Source organism: Aythya fuligula, chromosome 4 (genome assembly GCF_009819795.1).
Source record: "Aythya fuligula isolate bAytFul2 chromosome 4, bAytFul2.pri, whole genome shotgun sequence".
Classification (NCBI taxonomy): Eukaryota; Metazoa; Chordata; class Aves; order Anseriformes; family Anatidae; genus Aythya; species Aythya fuligula.
The window spans coordinates 453,778-470,465 of record NC_045562.1 but is presented as its reverse complement, the minus strand read 5'-3'; positions in this window follow the sequence as shown (position 1 = coordinate 470,465).

The following is a 16,688-nucleotide window of genomic DNA, read 5'->3' as shown; positions in this document are numbered from 1 at the left end:
CTGTACAGATTTTGCCCCATAATTTTGTTGGGACAAATCACTCAGAAGTCTGTGGTTTTTGTAAAGGGAGATGGAGTCCTCCAGTCTGTTGAAAATTTGGAGGAAGATGCACAATAGCTATTAAATACTTTTAAGTCAGCTTTCCTGGACCTCAGTCAAGATTTATAGAAAAATAAATTCAGCCTACCCGCCTTTCCTATTTTGTGTGTTACATGGTGTTGATGAACCTGCCAAATATGGTTACAAATTTGTTTAATTTCCTTGCTTTACAAAAAAATAAATCGGCAAAGCATGTGAAGTCCTGGGCTAATGTATTTCAAAGCCACTTGCTTGGGTGAAAGACTTCCTCGTGTCCAGGTAAGTGCTTGAATCTTTGGGTGCTTCTGCACAACATGCTTCACATGGTGAATCACCTCATCTGCAGTGCCTGGACAAGCAGAAGTCCTAGAAGTGAGGGAGGATGTGAGTGTGAGGGGGAATGGCCCTTGTGCAGTACGTGGTGCCTGGTCTTAGCTTCTGGTGGGGCATGGATGCAGTTTTCCATTTCATAGACAGCATCAACGCAGTGTTAAAAAATAAAAAAATAAAAAAATAAAAAAAGCAAAAATAATGTTAAAACAAGAAATGCTTTCCTGGGAAGATAACATAACACAAAGTGACTCTGACAGTCACTCATAAAGGACAGGATATTAAAGCAATGAGGCAGTGGCAGGGGAGGGGGCAGGCCATTAATCCATTTATCTGCTATTTTGAAGACACATGCCAAGTGGTTTTTCTGCAGTTTGGACACCTTCCAGTGGAGATGTTCACCAGGTGGAAGGCAGAGCCTGGCCGGTCCTGCCCCCAGCTCCGGAAGGGGGCCTCTTGGAGAACCCCAACCCACAGGCTCTGCCTGTGGATGTTTCTCCCAGGTTGGTGCAGAAAGGGGCAGATGGCCTTCTCTTGCCTAGCACGGGTGGTGTGGCACAGCCTGAAGGCAACGCATGCAGTGTTTGCTGTTGCCTCCTGACAGCTTGCTCAAAGGTTCCTCCAACGTGGGAGCAGCCTGGGAGTTGTAGTAGAGTAGAAAGGGGCTCAGTGTGGGTGTGTGGATTTACTTCCCTGTGGAGGTCTGCAGTGCAACCCCAGTGAGTGCTCACCTACCCATGGCAAGGGCATGCTTCCCCATCTGTGGGGGTGAGCGACAGGCAGGCCAAGTTTCAGGTGCCTTTTGATGGGCACTTGGAAGCAGAGAGGGGTGGCAGGGGTCCTGCTCGCTGCTCTATTGCCCCTCCAAATATTTCGTTTGCTTTTTTCCATTGTTTGGTTTGTTAGTGTTGGGGCATGATGTATTCTTCTTGAACTTGGCAGAGGGCAGAGAAAGGACAGATAGATAGCTGATTGCAAGTGCTTATAGGGAATAACGCGGTTTGCTTTCCGAAATCATTAAATCTATGTCTCGTTGCAGTTACTGAAAGTATTTCTGGACATAAAAATAACCATGGTCCTATTCAGAGTAAAGTGTTTCTTACACAGGTAAGGAAGTTGGTGTCCTCCTGTGATATATAGAGTAATAATTTGTGTCAAGAAGACGGTTGATGTTAATAAAGAATGGGGAGATGTGGGAGTGTGGCCATGGGGGTTGACAAGCCCCATGGTTGGTGATAACATCAGACTCTTAACGATGAGGCCATCAGGAATGTGAAGAGTTTAGAGGGAACAAAGAAGGGTGATTCAGACCATGACAGTCTGGGGTTGCTTGTTCTCCAGCCATCAAGGCATGGAAGTTTCTGGGCGTTTGCTGGTTGCTGGACAAAGTTGTTCGACCAATGAAAAGTTGTTTGAAAAGAACTGTTGTGGGGCGAGGGTTATAAGAGGGGAGCCTGTCTTCAAGATGAAAAAGGCAATGCAATATAATGAAGTTATGTCATCAGTAAAGAAGTAGGAAAAAGGAATGAATAGGGACAGGCTAGCAGAACAGGGACCAGGACAGGAACAAGCACATTGATCACCTCATGAAGATCGGTTCGGCCAAACTCAGCAAACTGTTCAGAGAAGCTCGTACTGAAAGTTGCTGGAAAGAGGCGCAGCGGAGCTGGGAAGAAGCTCAAGCTGAGAGAAGTGGAGCCGCGCACACAGCTGCCCCTCGCTGGTAAGCAGCTGCACATTATGGGGAATCATACGTCCTTAGGAACGAAGACTGTCCTGGTAACCTTACAACTTATTCTCCTTAATTAACAGTTGGACAGTTTGTGATCCTGAAATCAAGAAAAGGAATGGACAATGGAGACTGTTATATGATCTGAGAGAAATTAATGAAGTCATGGAAGATATGGGAGCACTTCAACCAGGATTACCAACTCCAACTATGCTCCCCCGGTCATGGACATTAATAGTAATAGACTTAAAGGATTGTTTGTTAAACACTTGCCAGAATGAGGAAAACTTTGCCATGTTTATGTTTCCATTGATACCTTTCTGTTTATGTTTCCATTATGTTTCCATTGATACTTTTCTGATTGTACATATGTATAGGCGTACCCGGGTTTAGTGTGTAAAAGCAATGTTCTGTACATTTAGAAAGTTCGATGTTCATATGTGTGTGTTGGTAGAGCATAGACTCCCTGTGCACCCAGCGCTGTTTACTTGCCTTTTATAAATATTACTAAATTCAGATTGAGACTTCATTTATAACACTCCTCTTCATCCACATTTTCCTACAGCTGCATAGAACTCCCGTAGGATGGAGAAAGTGAGCCCTGCGACCAGGTACAGGCTGGCTGATGCCGCCTGCAGGCAGCGTCCGTGTAGCTGCAGCGCCCTGACAGCTTTTGGTTTCTGGTCCCCAAGCGGGCTGAGGGATGTGATCCCATGTAGGTTCCGTACCGCAGTGCAGGGGCATGTACAGCTCTGACTTGGGCTTGGCTTCCCTCCCTTAAGAATTAGGCACCATATAAAAAGATGACCCTTTGAAAATTAAGTTCATAAGCACTTTAATGGGAGATATAAAAAACTTATTTTTTTAAACTCACACTTTTTTTTTGGTAAATCTGTTCACAAGAAAAATATTCTAAGCAAAGTCTACACACAGAAAAAAGTTTAAAGTCATTATTAGACATATAAATTGACTGCTTTCTCATTTATATACAGGCAAATTTATTTAGTTAATTAATGTAATATGATTTGCATGTAAACTTATGGCACTCATTGTCACTGAGATGTCCCATTTAAAGAAGGTTTTATAAATATTAAAACTAAACAGCAGAGAAAGAAAACACATAAGGTTTTTTTTATATATATATCTTCACTTTTCAGTACTTTTCAACACTCAATACTTTTTTTTTTTTTTAATCATTTAGATGGAAAAAAAATCTTTAAAATTCTACCTATTGCAATAACCTGGCAATTGCTTCCGAATCCTTTCACCGATGTGTATTTTGTTTGCTTATGTATAATTCAGAACAGAGGAAAAAGATTATTTAACTGAAGTTGTAAAGTTCACAAGGGAAAAAATAACTTAGAGGACCTGTTTGGTGGTAATGTAGGAAGACAATTAACTTGGGCTTCATTTAAAACTGTAGTGTAAATCTTTACAAAATGAATCAAAGTCTTTGTTGAATTATGTCTCGGACAAGTTTTACAGTCAAAAGGATCTTAAATCAGTAAGACCTGTCATGGAGAGCGCTGTGGCAGTGTTTTCACATTCCTTGCGACCTCATCTGCTCTTGGACTGGGAAGTCTTTTTTTTCCTGGGTCCATTTGCTCCAGCAACAGCTGGCTTTTTGAGGCAGCACATTAGCAGTTCACAATTAAATAGTATTCCAGCTAATTTGTGCTCACACAGATGAAGAACATCAATGATAGTGAGTTTCTTCCCTCCCCTCCTCCCTACCCTCTGTTTGCTCAGTTCCAAAAAAGAAAAAAAATATTAATCGCTCTTTGGAGATGTTGCTGGAATTTTCTCTTCGTCGTGGCGTCCAGCTGAGAAATTGTTCTCAGATCTTGCTGAAGCAAAAGGAGAGCACATCAGCCCACACATGCTGCAGATGTGCGAGGGGATAAACGGGGGGAAGCAATGACAATTAAAGAGCATATGGTCAACAATAAATCCCTACAGTAGTGCCAGTCCATATTAATCACTCGATTAAGAATAATAGCATATCTGTACAAGTAGCATGCTAAATTTCCTGTTATGTTTACTAGCCTTCATATATCTGTATCTTTATGTTTATCAGGGTGTCTTACATGATATAGTATATGAAGTGAGGGAGGATTTATAGTACGTTTTGTGTAAATGGACCTGATAAAAACTGCAAGAAAGGGCATGATAAAACATTAACATCTGGAAGGACGTATGTCACTGGAATAATGCACAGCAAATAGGCACATGAACATGTGAAAGGATGGTAGAACTGAAGTTTTGTCTTTGTGGAACAACAGGACACAAGCCTTTTGCTAATCTGGGGGAAGATGTTGTCTGTAGGTTTTCTTCTCACATCCAGCATTTAGGAGGAAAAATGGCATATCATTGTTTATATGCCACTTGGAGATCTTCAGATCGGCAGTAGGATTTATTCTGGGAATAATCAGCATGATTTTGTTTTGGGATTGGTCTCCAGTGGTCTGAACATGTGTGCCTTGCAAGGACTGGGGAGTACCTCCCAAAGCAATTAATTAGTTATCCAAAAATATGCAAATGTTAAGAAACATGTGTCAGGCTGTGCCATGCAGGGATATTAGGGGTTCCTGATATTTTGTGTTTTCCACTGATGATGCATTCTGACCAGGTTTAGCATCAGGGCCCTTTGGAAATGTACACCATGAGCAGTCGGCCAGCTCTTCTTCATCTGAGTCTTATACTTTAGCTTCACTCTCTGCTGCTCAGAGTTCCCAAGCGTGCCTCCGTCCACATTTCTCATTTGCAGAAATAAAGTAATCTGCAAGGAAATATAATGTATATGCAAAATATTATCAGAAGTACAAGGTGTCCTTGTGCCTATCACAGGTAATAGTCATACCCCATTCATAAGCCTGTTTGGGCACGGTGCTACATGCCAGGGATGGTGTGTGTGGACAGGAACGGGGCCACTTCAGAAGCGGTGAGGGTGCTGGTATGGTGCCTGCTGGGGACAGCTTCAGCAGGAAAGACAGCAGAACTGCTGCTGTCATAGTTCTTAAAAGAGAGAACTTTTTGACTTGATATTTCACTAGATACAGAATTATTTACACCTAGAAATATACACCATCTCATGGATCTGTTGCATGTGAAATACCAGAATGGTGCCTCTGCCTGTGTTTGCTCCTGCTCTGCTGCTGGATGCTGTGTTTGACCTCAACCCTTATAAAGTAGCTACAGCAGGAGAGGATAAAATATGAAAATTCCCTGCGCAAAGCCTGTTCAGTTGAGCATCTCAGGCGGAGCATGGTCTTGTTCCAGACTTTGGGGTATAAAAGGATGTAAATTTGCCTTAAAGCATTCTTTAAAATAAACTAAAAACACCTGCAGAAAACTTTTTGACATAGTCTGACATACGTTAATCATTTGCTGCTCTTGGTGTATAAATTGTTCCTTAAGCTTACTGAGAATGAGCATGCTGTATGGTTGGGGCTATTTCAGTCATTGGCAGGTCTGAGCACAAATGGAGTGGCTAATGCTGGCTGAGTCACTCAAGCTTTAATAAATTACTCAAAAAAGAAAGAAGTTGTTACATGACTGAAGCTCTCTTATGTGGACAGTACCTTTCAGCTGGTCAGCATCTCATTTTTCATGCAGTCTATGGGCTTCCTGCTTCCTCACAGGCTTATGATGTGAGTGCTGCAGCCCTGCGAGATTTAACGTGCTGCCGCTGGTGCTGTGACGGTGCCTGCAGTCTAGGGTTGCCAGACTTTTATTTCTGTCTATGGGGGTTTTCTTTGGCTTCTATTGAGAAGTTCACTGGGCACAGACAGAGTTTTATGATGGGCTGAGGACACAGATAAAATATGGTTAGTAAGATGTTTCTATACTCAGACTTGCAAGCGCTTTAACTGTGCTCTAAACAAGGTCCTGATGTGGGTAGGGAACAAGCTTTCTTTAAAGAGCAGAGTGTCTGTCTGTGAAGTTGCACAGTACAGAGGCTACAGCCAAAAACAAAGCTGTCAGCTTTGGTGGATGTCTCAGAACTTCTGCGCGGTGGCTTACATGACACTTAGTCCTGATGAAGAAAACACAGACTCTGAATCAGAGCCTGTGGTTTGCCCTATGACCTGTTCTTGTCACACCTTTCAGTGCTGAGCCTTGTTGATGAGCAGGCTCTGCTCATCTTCATTCTCCTCCCTGTGCCCAGGCTGAGCTCTGCTTCTGTGTGGGTTAAAGTGCCCCAGGAGTGCCCCATTCCCAGTATTTGTCAGCTGGGTGGGATTCCTGCACTGGAGAGCAGCTACCAACACTGTGAGAGGGGCCTGGGCTTTGTTAAAGGGTGTTGGTTAGGAGTGATGGTCTTCTAATGAGACTGGAAGAGGACTTGAACTTCCACAGAAGGTAACAGCATTAGAGAAAGATGCAGAAGTTCTGTGAATGTTTTTGCTTAAATAACAAATATTGTTTCCTTTTACGCAAATGATTGGTATACAAATGCCAATAGAAGTACATGTTTAAATATCTGAAAAGGTCAGGTGCAACCAGAGCATTGATCTGTCTGCTTGTTACTCTAAATGTAGGTGAAAACCTTCACATTATTTCATAGGTAATGTATATTTTACAGAATATTTTATCTTATATTGTATTGTTATTGTCTACAACCTTAAGCAATATCCAGAGCTGTTTGTCTGGATGATCTGCTTTTTGGTAACTCTTTGACCACGTCAGGCGACGGAGGGAATACCTTCAGACTTAAACATCTCTTTGATCTTTGAGTGCTTGAGTCATGTATGAGCTTCACATTAAGACTGTGTAAAGTTGGATTTCACATGTTGTATAGACAGTGAAGTCCACAACAAGTAGTTTTAGATTACAGTGCATGTGTATTTATTGCCAATTCAATGTGTCCTGAAGTCACAGCGCATGTGAAAAGGGCTTTGGGGCGGAAAGAATCCTGGGTGTGTTGGGATAGAGGAAGAAGAAGCAGTAGGAAGAAAGTGATTGCAGTGCTAGCCATGAAATCTGTACCTGTTAGTACAGGTACAGGTACTTCAGAGGAAGAGATGGTGTGAAGCCCAATGGGTTAGCATAGCCAGAGATGAGTTTTCCAGGGCTTCCAGTGGTGTTCTGATTGGTTATGTGCAAATGAAAGTGGGAATCCATCACTGCAGAAAGAACTGTGAACTCCTACCCTAGATAATGTAACAGTAGGGATCATCTCTACAAAAGTTGTTTGCTTTTTGTGCCCTGTCAAGCTTTCAGCTTCAAGGGAGTGGCACAGGCTTTTCTTGCAGAGGAGTAGCAATTATTTCTTCACACCCCTCTGCCACACATGCACAATGTCTGCATTTCTCTTCAGTCATTTTCATACTGGATGCTTTTTTGGTGTTCTGGGATAACGTTTACAGAGAGCATCCAGCTATCTTCCTGAAGTCTCCATGTCTGTGAGAGAAAAGAACAAGCGTGGCGAGTTAATATTCCAAGATAAGGTAATGTGAAAACCCAGAATGTTGCAAGCATCCAAATTTGTTTTTCCGGTAAGAGAACCTTCTCCTAAAGGGGTAACTTGAAGCAAAGTCAGTAGGGTTGAAGAGTTGTTTCTGTTTTCCAGTACCTAATGTTATGCAGGTGCAAACATTTTTTCTGGTTTCCTCAGAAGCTTGTAATTAAGTGGCAACTTGATTCCTGATTCAGCGGTGGCCTAATAGATGTGTGTGACTGGGTTAGCTTCAGTAGGAGACTACTTAACCTGCTTAATAATAGTCAATATGCTGAGCCGTGATACTGCTGATCTGTAGCTGTGATTATGGCTGGGTACTGACACACTTCAAACAGGAAGGTCAGTGCCAAGGTCAGGGTCAACACAAATCACTCCCCAAAATTGGACTGATACAGAGAGGGGCAGTGCTGAACCTTTCTGTACTCTTCATCATCCTTGTTTATTTTCTGTCAGGCTACCATGTTTCTGTGCCTGTGGTTATTTATTACTCTCCATATTTAGTGGCTACTGCTGGGAAAAAGTCCCACAGAATTTCATGGGGAATTCATGAGAACAGGAACACAGAAGGGTACAGGAGTTTGCAAGGCTCTGCTCCTGTCAGAGGTATTTTCTAAAAATGTCAAGTGGACCTGTTCTTAGATTTGTGTCCTTGATAGAAGCTCAGCTTCTTCCTCCTTCTGCCTTGGTGCTCTCTCTTTTTTCAGATCAGCTGGGGGTCCTGTCTTGATCTGGTCCAGTGGGGAGCATCGTATACCATTTGCACCATGCCACCCAGAGCTGCTTGATGCCTGCAGCGCTGACTTAGCAGCTGGTCTTGGTTGTTTTTCCTAGTCAAACCCAGATGGGCAGCAGGAGGACCAGTGCGTTATTGGCCCTGAAGTTTTCCTGTAACCTAGAATGCAAACAACCCTCCCAAAATCCCATCTGGACATGTCCAACCATTTGTGCTTGAGGTGTGTTGAACTGAGGCTCCGCAGTGAAAGCTTTCTCCTTTGATTTTAGTGGCTCAGGAGGAGCTGTAACGCATTTGCTACTTCAGACAGCACGAGTGCATATTTCCATAGACCAGGTGGGATTTCTGGGTTAGGAATCCCACTTGACAAGCTGCAAGGGTTCCAGTGGCAGCAGCTAAGCTCAGCACCCAGGGAGGGTGTAGGTCTTTTTGTGGGGAGCACAGGGCACCTGCTGCTGCACTGCTGCTAGTGTCATCTGGTATGAAAGGGAAACAAGTAAGTGTGGTGGAAATCCGAGCTGAATCTGCTGGTGTTCCTAGTGCCCAGGCTGCTGCCTGTGGGAGGGCCAAGCCAGGCGTGTGTGCTCTGTGATACCACAGCGTTCATTAGCCGCTGGGGCTGGTGCAGGAGGTGCAGGACTCTGAGGAAGCTCGGTCCATTTGCTGACCTCGTGCACCACAGGGAGCAATGATACTGGGATGGGATCTCAGTTGCTACAAATTTGGATAGTTTTGCTGGAGTAAAGACACAGCAATGAACACAAATGGAGGATGCAGCTGTTGATCTGCCCTATCCACAGTGGTTAATTTGTAGTCATTGCAGACAGTTTTGATGCATGTTATTTGGGGGAAGGGGAGGGGGGAAGAGACAGAGAAATGGGAACTTCACAGATAGCAAACAATTAAATGAACAATGAAATATTTTGGCCCCATATTTATGGATTGATTTCATTACACTGGACATGCGTAAGCAGGTTCTGGTCGCTTTTCAATGTATTTATTTATATAGCTATGCTACCGGGTGCTTGAGTAGAAGCAAGCATGCTCATTATGAATTCTGGGCCACTCCAGAATGTTAACAGGTCATTAATATGCAAAGGTGCAGAGATCTGTCTGTTCTTTATAATGTTATTCCATTTATATAGTGCTAGCACTTGAAGGATATAAGAAACTCCATTCCCAGCTAGAGAGATTCCTAAATAAAACCAACGAGTTACTGCAGAAGTATATTAGCCCCTGTCTCTATATTAGCCCAGGTCTTAAGTCCTATCTCAGACGTGTCTGTGTGCTCTGGGATCACAAATAACCACTCATGCTCCCTTGACAGTTCACTGTTACAGCCTTCTCCTCCTGCCGTTACTACGGAATCCCCTAAAGCCCTGCAACAAGGCCCAAGGTGGCAAATGGACGTCCTCTCCTGCCCCCAGTTTTCTGCCCAGAAATGTCATTTTCCACTTGTGTCATGAGGATTGGCTGTTTTCACTTGCTAGGGCAGTTTGTAAGAGGAAAGGAATCTTTTAGCCTAGGGCACCAGTACTGGTGATAGAAGAAGTTTCTCATCTCTTGGGCTGATGGAACTAATGTGTGTATGTGCATACTTAAAATTTATGTGCTGCTGGTCAAAGGTGCCAGGCTAAATGTCTCATGACTCTGAGGATCTCTGTTATTCACACAGAAAAGATGAAAATGTGGGTACGAGTAAGGCTCCCTAAAAATCCTTTCTTCTGTGACAGCCCAGAACCCACTGAAAGCATTGGAAAGGCACATGAAGCGTTAAATGGACTTTGAATGTTTTCGCACTTAACCTGAAAGAAATGTTACTAAAGGTGATGCACTCACGTGTTCCTTCTCTATTGAATCCTGGGCTTCTCCCTCTGCTGCAAAAAATGCCAGCATTCCTGCTGGAGAGCCATGTCCAGTGCAGCAGATTAACATTCATGTGAACTCTTCCTTAGTTTAAAAATAAAAATAAAATAAAATAATCTTCCTGATATTTACACTTAAGAAACAAAAAAAACCTTTTGAAATCAGTATTTTTGATAAGGGTTGGCATGAATGAAGGAAGTAGAATTGAACAAGATCTTGACTTATGAGATGCTGTTTGAAGAACAGACAGTTTATAAAATATTAGTGATAGGCGTGATAGCTCTCTGTAATCAATGTTACTGGATATCACTTTAGCACTTTGAGTATTTTTGTCGTTCTGTGCGGTTTCTTAGAGATTCATTTGAGGGTAGGAGCTTTTGAACTACGTCCAGTCAGTCATCAGGCAGGTTTGCTGCAGAGAGAAGCTACTGCTTTAAAATAGTATAAGCATGAGAAATTTGTAAGGGAACCTATCTTTACATATTCAAGCACATCCCAAGGTAGGGAGGAGAAGAAAACAAAAGAGGAGTAATACGCTGACTCTATATACAGGGCATATGCTTCATCAGCTTCTCTGATTATTGGCATGCATCCCACTCTGTCCCCCATTTCATTTGTTTATTTATTTATTTATTTATTTACAAATGCAATGTTCCTCTGAAGCGGGCAAATTGTCATTTTTATGCCCTACTTTGAATGACTCAGACTCATCTGGGATGCATCAGAAAGACCATTGCTTGTTCTGAAGCAGTAAGCTTTCACATTAAACAGCCCATCATCCCCCTGTGCAATGACGAAACTTGATGTCATCTTCACTCAAGGCATGGGTTACATCCCATTCACTTTTTTGATGCATAAATCCATGCTCCAAGTTAATCCTGTGTTCAAATTCATTTCTATAATGGCTGCTGATAATGCAGACATCTGAATAAAATGAACAACAAATTGTCAATACAGATGAAAAACGGAGAGCTTGTAGTTGTATTGTTTGTAGTATTGTACTGGTTCCAGTAATAATGCCTGTCCAAAATTGCTAAAATCTCTATAATGGGTTGTTAAAAAATAACTAAATAAATATCTGTTGCAGGGCTGATGAGTGCCTGTTTTGCAGAGGAGTAATTAGTGTATAGGAAAGGTCAGCAGCTGACCATAGGTCGCCTGGTGAATCAGAAAAACTTGATGTGCAACCCAGAAGTCTGCTTTTCATTTCTCTTGCTCTAGGAGTAAGACAGCTGGCTCTGAAGGAAAAAGTCTAGCCTCCTGGTTAGGAAGAAATTAAATTAGCATGGCGGTATGGGCTTTGTACATCTGTTGGGTAATATGCTTTGCAAAAATGCAGATATCCAGAGCAAGGATGCAGATGCTGCACTACTTGCGTAAGTTAATGACAATTATCCCAGTCTTCGATGGCAAATGGAGTCGTGAGGCTTTCATTTCCACAATCCATCATGCCACCGAAGACTTGCTGAGTGATACTTCATGATGGGCTGGTAAGAAAAATATACAAACTCATATGCTGGTGTTGCAAATCAATTCTGCTGCAAAGTGGAAATAACTCTTGTACCAATAAGCAGTGAGGCCAATGAAAAAATACCCGTTTTCTGAATTTTCAACTTGCAGATAGAAGGAGAAGCCATCAATCATGTTAGAGAGTTTCCATTCCAGCGATGTTGTTCTTAAAGACACACCAGATGAATCCAGACAAGACCAGAATATGCAAAGCCCCCCCCCATTTTTTCCCCTCCTTGTTGGAGGGTTGGATATGAGAACAGGGAAACCTTTTATTTTTTCTTTTCTACTACTTTTAAAGCAAACCTGTAGTCTGGCAAAGGCATGTGTATTGGTTAAATTGACAGTCAAAATGACTAATTAATTGCTTCACAAATGGCTATTAATCATACATTAATGAGATATTCTCTTTGCTTTGGCAAATAGAGATTCTGTGGAAATTCTCTCTCCTTGGTACCCCAAGCAGGCTGAAAGCTTGCAGAACTCAATTAATCTTACAGCACCATGGGGTGTTCGAACTGCTCACCAGCTGAAGAGAAGCAAATAGCTGGGACATTTAAACTGTCCATATTTCACTGTGTAAATTCAGAAGCACTTAATCATTCCTTCAGACATTCGTTTGTTCCTTTTCTTTCTGCCTTGTTATTTGTATTTCAAAGCCTATCCAGGGCTAGAAGAAAAAGGCTCTAATATAACCCATTCCAAATACACTTAGATGGACATGTGCCACCTGTCTTTTTGCAAAAACTAAGATCATCTTGTGTATAGCTAATAAAAATTGACACCTACTAGTCATGCTTTCAGCATCTCTTGAAATCTACCTGCATTGTTAGGACATGCAATAAACAAAAGGAAAACACACACCATGCTGTGATATTTATTTTGACATGGCAGAGATGCAAAATCTCCAAGATTAGAAAGAGGGCCAGATGCACATCTTGGATAAATTGCTATATTTCTTTCTAATAAAAATTAAGCCAATTTGCACAAGTTAATTAAAAATAATAATTAAAAAATAATTACCGTGTTTATCAAGATAGCATGAGTCCTAGTCCTAAAGTGATTCTTAAACAGGCAGTGGAGAGCCTGTCCTCTCACAGTTTGTATCTGAATACACTTCAAAAAGGGAAGGTAGGTATGCTCTGTCTGCAATAGCAGTGCATGGTCTGAGAGAAGCCCTGGGCTGTGGGCTGTACAGTCAGCAGCTACTTCAGGAACATGGTTTCTTTTTTCTCAGGTGTCACTGGAAGTTACTAAAAGCCGTTCTGTAGTCCTGTTGATGAGACTAGTCATAAACTGAGTAAGATTTTTGGACATGGATCAAAATCTGCGTGTTTTATCTGCAGGTTTAAACTACATGTTGGAGTTTTAGAGGAAACTTTTCCTAGGAAATTTTTCTTCCTTGCCTAGGTTTCAGTTTCATCTGAGGTGGCTAACACAGACTACTGACAAAGACGCAGTGCTGAAGCACACAGATGCTTGATCTCACTCAGTATAGCAGTTCATGTCACAATGTGGACCGTTCTCACCAAATCAAGATGGTGGTGAGTGCACCATCATCTTTCTTAATCATTTCTTTATTCTATATGAAATTAATTTTTCAGACTTGGTCCATCACTTTAAAAGCCATTATACTCATGGTTGATGGAGTCTTGGTTGGATACCTCTTTAGGGAGGCCAACTGAACCTGAGGGACATGAGAGCCATGGAAGGCCTGAGCTGGTCAAGAAGAGCTGGTGGAGTGCTGCAGAGGTGGCATGAGAAGCTGCAAGCAGGTAAAGAGATGTGGCTTTGCCAGAAGGTTACTGCCCTTTACAGAATGACATGGGTTTGGTGCTGTGGTCCTATGTTGAATGCTATGACCAGCATCAAGACATTGGAAGACAGAAGGGTATATCTTTATGACTTCTTATTGCTGCTTCATGTATCCCTTGTCTGCTCAATCACTGCCATGGGCTTTCCCTGTCTTTGGTCTGGTTAATTTTTTGTCTTGTTAATTTAGTCTTAGTGTAGGTAGGGTGGGAAGTGATGTAGTCTTTTCCTTCTTGTGTCTTTGTGTGGCAGTACAAGAGAAGATGAGAGCTGCTTATTCAGGTTTATCTCTGGTGGGGACTAACAGATAGTTTCTTAAAAGGCTCCTACTAAGAGACAGAAAGGTTTGGCTAGCTGTAAAAAAAAAAAAAGTAAACGTCACATATGTACATTTTCAGGCTTTCAGCGTGTTTCCAAACTGTCTGAAAACTGGCCAAATACTCAAACTGATAGCTACAGAAGAATTTTTTTTTTTTTTTTTTAGAAAGCACTGTCAGCTGATGCACAGTATGCAAAGAGCTCCACGCTCAGTATGCACAGTACTGAGTACTCTTCTTTGCATATTGCACATCAGCTGACGACGATGCACAGTATACAAAGAAGAGTTCCTCGTTTCCAGTGACTTTTACTGGCAATTCCTGTGTCCTTCTCTGTTGGCTCAAAAGGCGAATTGAAATACAGATAAATACCAGCTACAGCTGTCAGATGGAACTCAGCATCCAACGGATGAAATTTTAATTTACTTTCCTCTTGTCCTTTCCAAATGGTTACCTTTGAGTTTTCTCCACACCAGGATGCTGTAGATGTCCATTTTCTGAGAAAAATGTATTTGTTCTCTAAAGGGTACCATACTGTGTTTTCCTCTGGCAACAGGCTAATGAAAACAATAAATTACTAAACCTAAGAATATCTAAAATGCTGACTCACTGCTGCTTCCTCTTTTTTAGGCCTGGCCTTGTTTTCAGTAACTTCTACATGAATAGTCCAAATGTGTGATTAGATTGAAACATTCTGTGAAATTGCCCCACTGCCTTCAAATGCAGAAGCCCTTGGCCTCCAGTAAGTGCACTGAAATATTGTTCCTGATTCTGTGAAATAAAATATGGTCTGGATTTGACAAGGAAAGATTAATCTGTAACAATTGCTGCCCCAAAAAGCAGGGCTGGGAGTTGTTATTGCAGCAAGCATCACACCTTCCCGCAGCTGTTGTGCTTCCTGCACCTCACCTTTTGCTTAATGAAAGCAAATAGGCAGGGAGGAGATATATACAAAACATACCCCTGGGTGGTTTTGGCTTTTTCATTCCTGAAGGAGAAGTAACACTCATGGGTCACCATCAAAGTAAGTGGATTTCCCACTTGGCTAAAGCCCTAAAGGGCTCCAGCAGCCACCTGCAGGCCTCTGCTAGCAGGCAGGGTCTCTGCTATGGGCTGGGCCTCCTTGGGGGTGGGTCCTTTCTGGCACCTCCCCAAAGCTTCTGGAACTTTCTGGCAGGTTCCAGCACTTTCTGCCTGTTCTTGTTCTGTGGTGACTGTGAGGTGCAGCTCTGAGGGTGGTGCAGCCCTAAGGGAGAGGAGAGGCCTGCCTGTGCTGGGATCGCTCCTGAAACGTTTAGATAGCAGTGTGGCAGTGGCCGTTGCTGATTGCTCTCAGAAAGTGTTCTCACAGCCCACGGGATTCAGCCTTCATGTGGCCCAGACCTCCTGGGTCTGATCCCATTAGTGATGACAGCTGGGGCAGGTTATTCCTTTTGCCTTTGCACAAGTATTTTTCTGTTAGTCTCTCCCTTTCCTGTAGTGTATTTGGTTAAAATGATCCAATTACTTTAATCTTAATGGTCGTGTTCTCTAGATCTTCAGCATCCCAGTTACTCTTATTATGTTTCTGTTTTTTTTTTTTTTTTTTTTTTTTTTTTTTTTTTTTCATGTTTCTCTTCATGTACCTGAAGTGGGTCACTGTGTTCTAATGGAAGTATTGTTAGTGTGATATGGGATACAAGGACAGCTCTCATGGGCTCCTGTAAAAGACAGATCCCTGTACCGTAGTTCCACTTTGGCAACAGCACGGTGTTCCATATTACTGATGCTTTCTTACCCATATGAGGAGGCAGTCAGTGCCTAACCAGCTCTTCCCCCATCTGGGTTTGTGTATCCCCTGCCCTAACATCCTCCTTGAATGTCAGCTTCTTTCTCCAGTCACCTGGATTGCCTGGAAATGTTGCACTGTCTTGGAACATGTGCTCCCTGTTACTGCTGCAGACTCTACAGGCTGAGTTGCAAATAGAAGCTGAGTGTCTGAGTTTTTCAATAGTTAGCATCTAGCAACACCAGACACTCGCAAAGCCACAAAATGTAGGTCCTCCCATGTTAGGAGTGGGCTGCTGGTTTTTATGGCACAGCTATAGCTGACCAGCTAGCTTCAATTCCACCCTGCAACAGTTTTCTTGAGATGCTATTTCTCTAATTTGGTGATACAATTGTCAAATGAAGGAAATGTGTAACATCTTTCGTGGAAGCTGCAATACATGACACGTCACTTGAGCTGTTTGCTGGGCCTGTTGCCAGTCCCTGGTGGAGAGCACAAGGTTTTGGTACAGTGCTTGGTTCCCGACCAAGGACCATGGGCTGTATGTGCAGTGAGGCCCTGGCTGTTTTCATGTCTTGTTACTGCTGCAGTGGCGAGTACTTCCCCTGTACTGTACGAGGGAAGTGGTAAACCTTGTGTTTTTCTGATCACTGCTCTGCTTAAATACTATTTTTGTTTTAATGTGCCCACTAACATTTTTTAATTACTGCTTTAAGCTAGCTATTGTTAAATTATGTCTTGTTAACTACTGTATTTCAGATTATGCCAAACTGGTTCTGAGTTGATTTTTTTGTTTTGCTTTGAGGAGATTATGTTATTCTGTTCTGAACTGTCAAGATGTGTACTGGCTAAAGGCACACTGCAAACTAATGCAGGCAACCAGCTTAGGTTTTCTCTGGGAGGGTACTTAAAGTGGTTCGCAAGTTACTCACAAATAGGAGCAAAGAGGGGGCTAAAGATCTGTGAACCCTGAGCTTTTTTTTTTTTTTTTTTTTTTTTTTTTTTTTTTTTTTAATGCCTGTAAACAGAAAATACATAGTTGACGTTTCCCAGATTTGTCCTTAACATTTCCTTTGGCTGTAGAG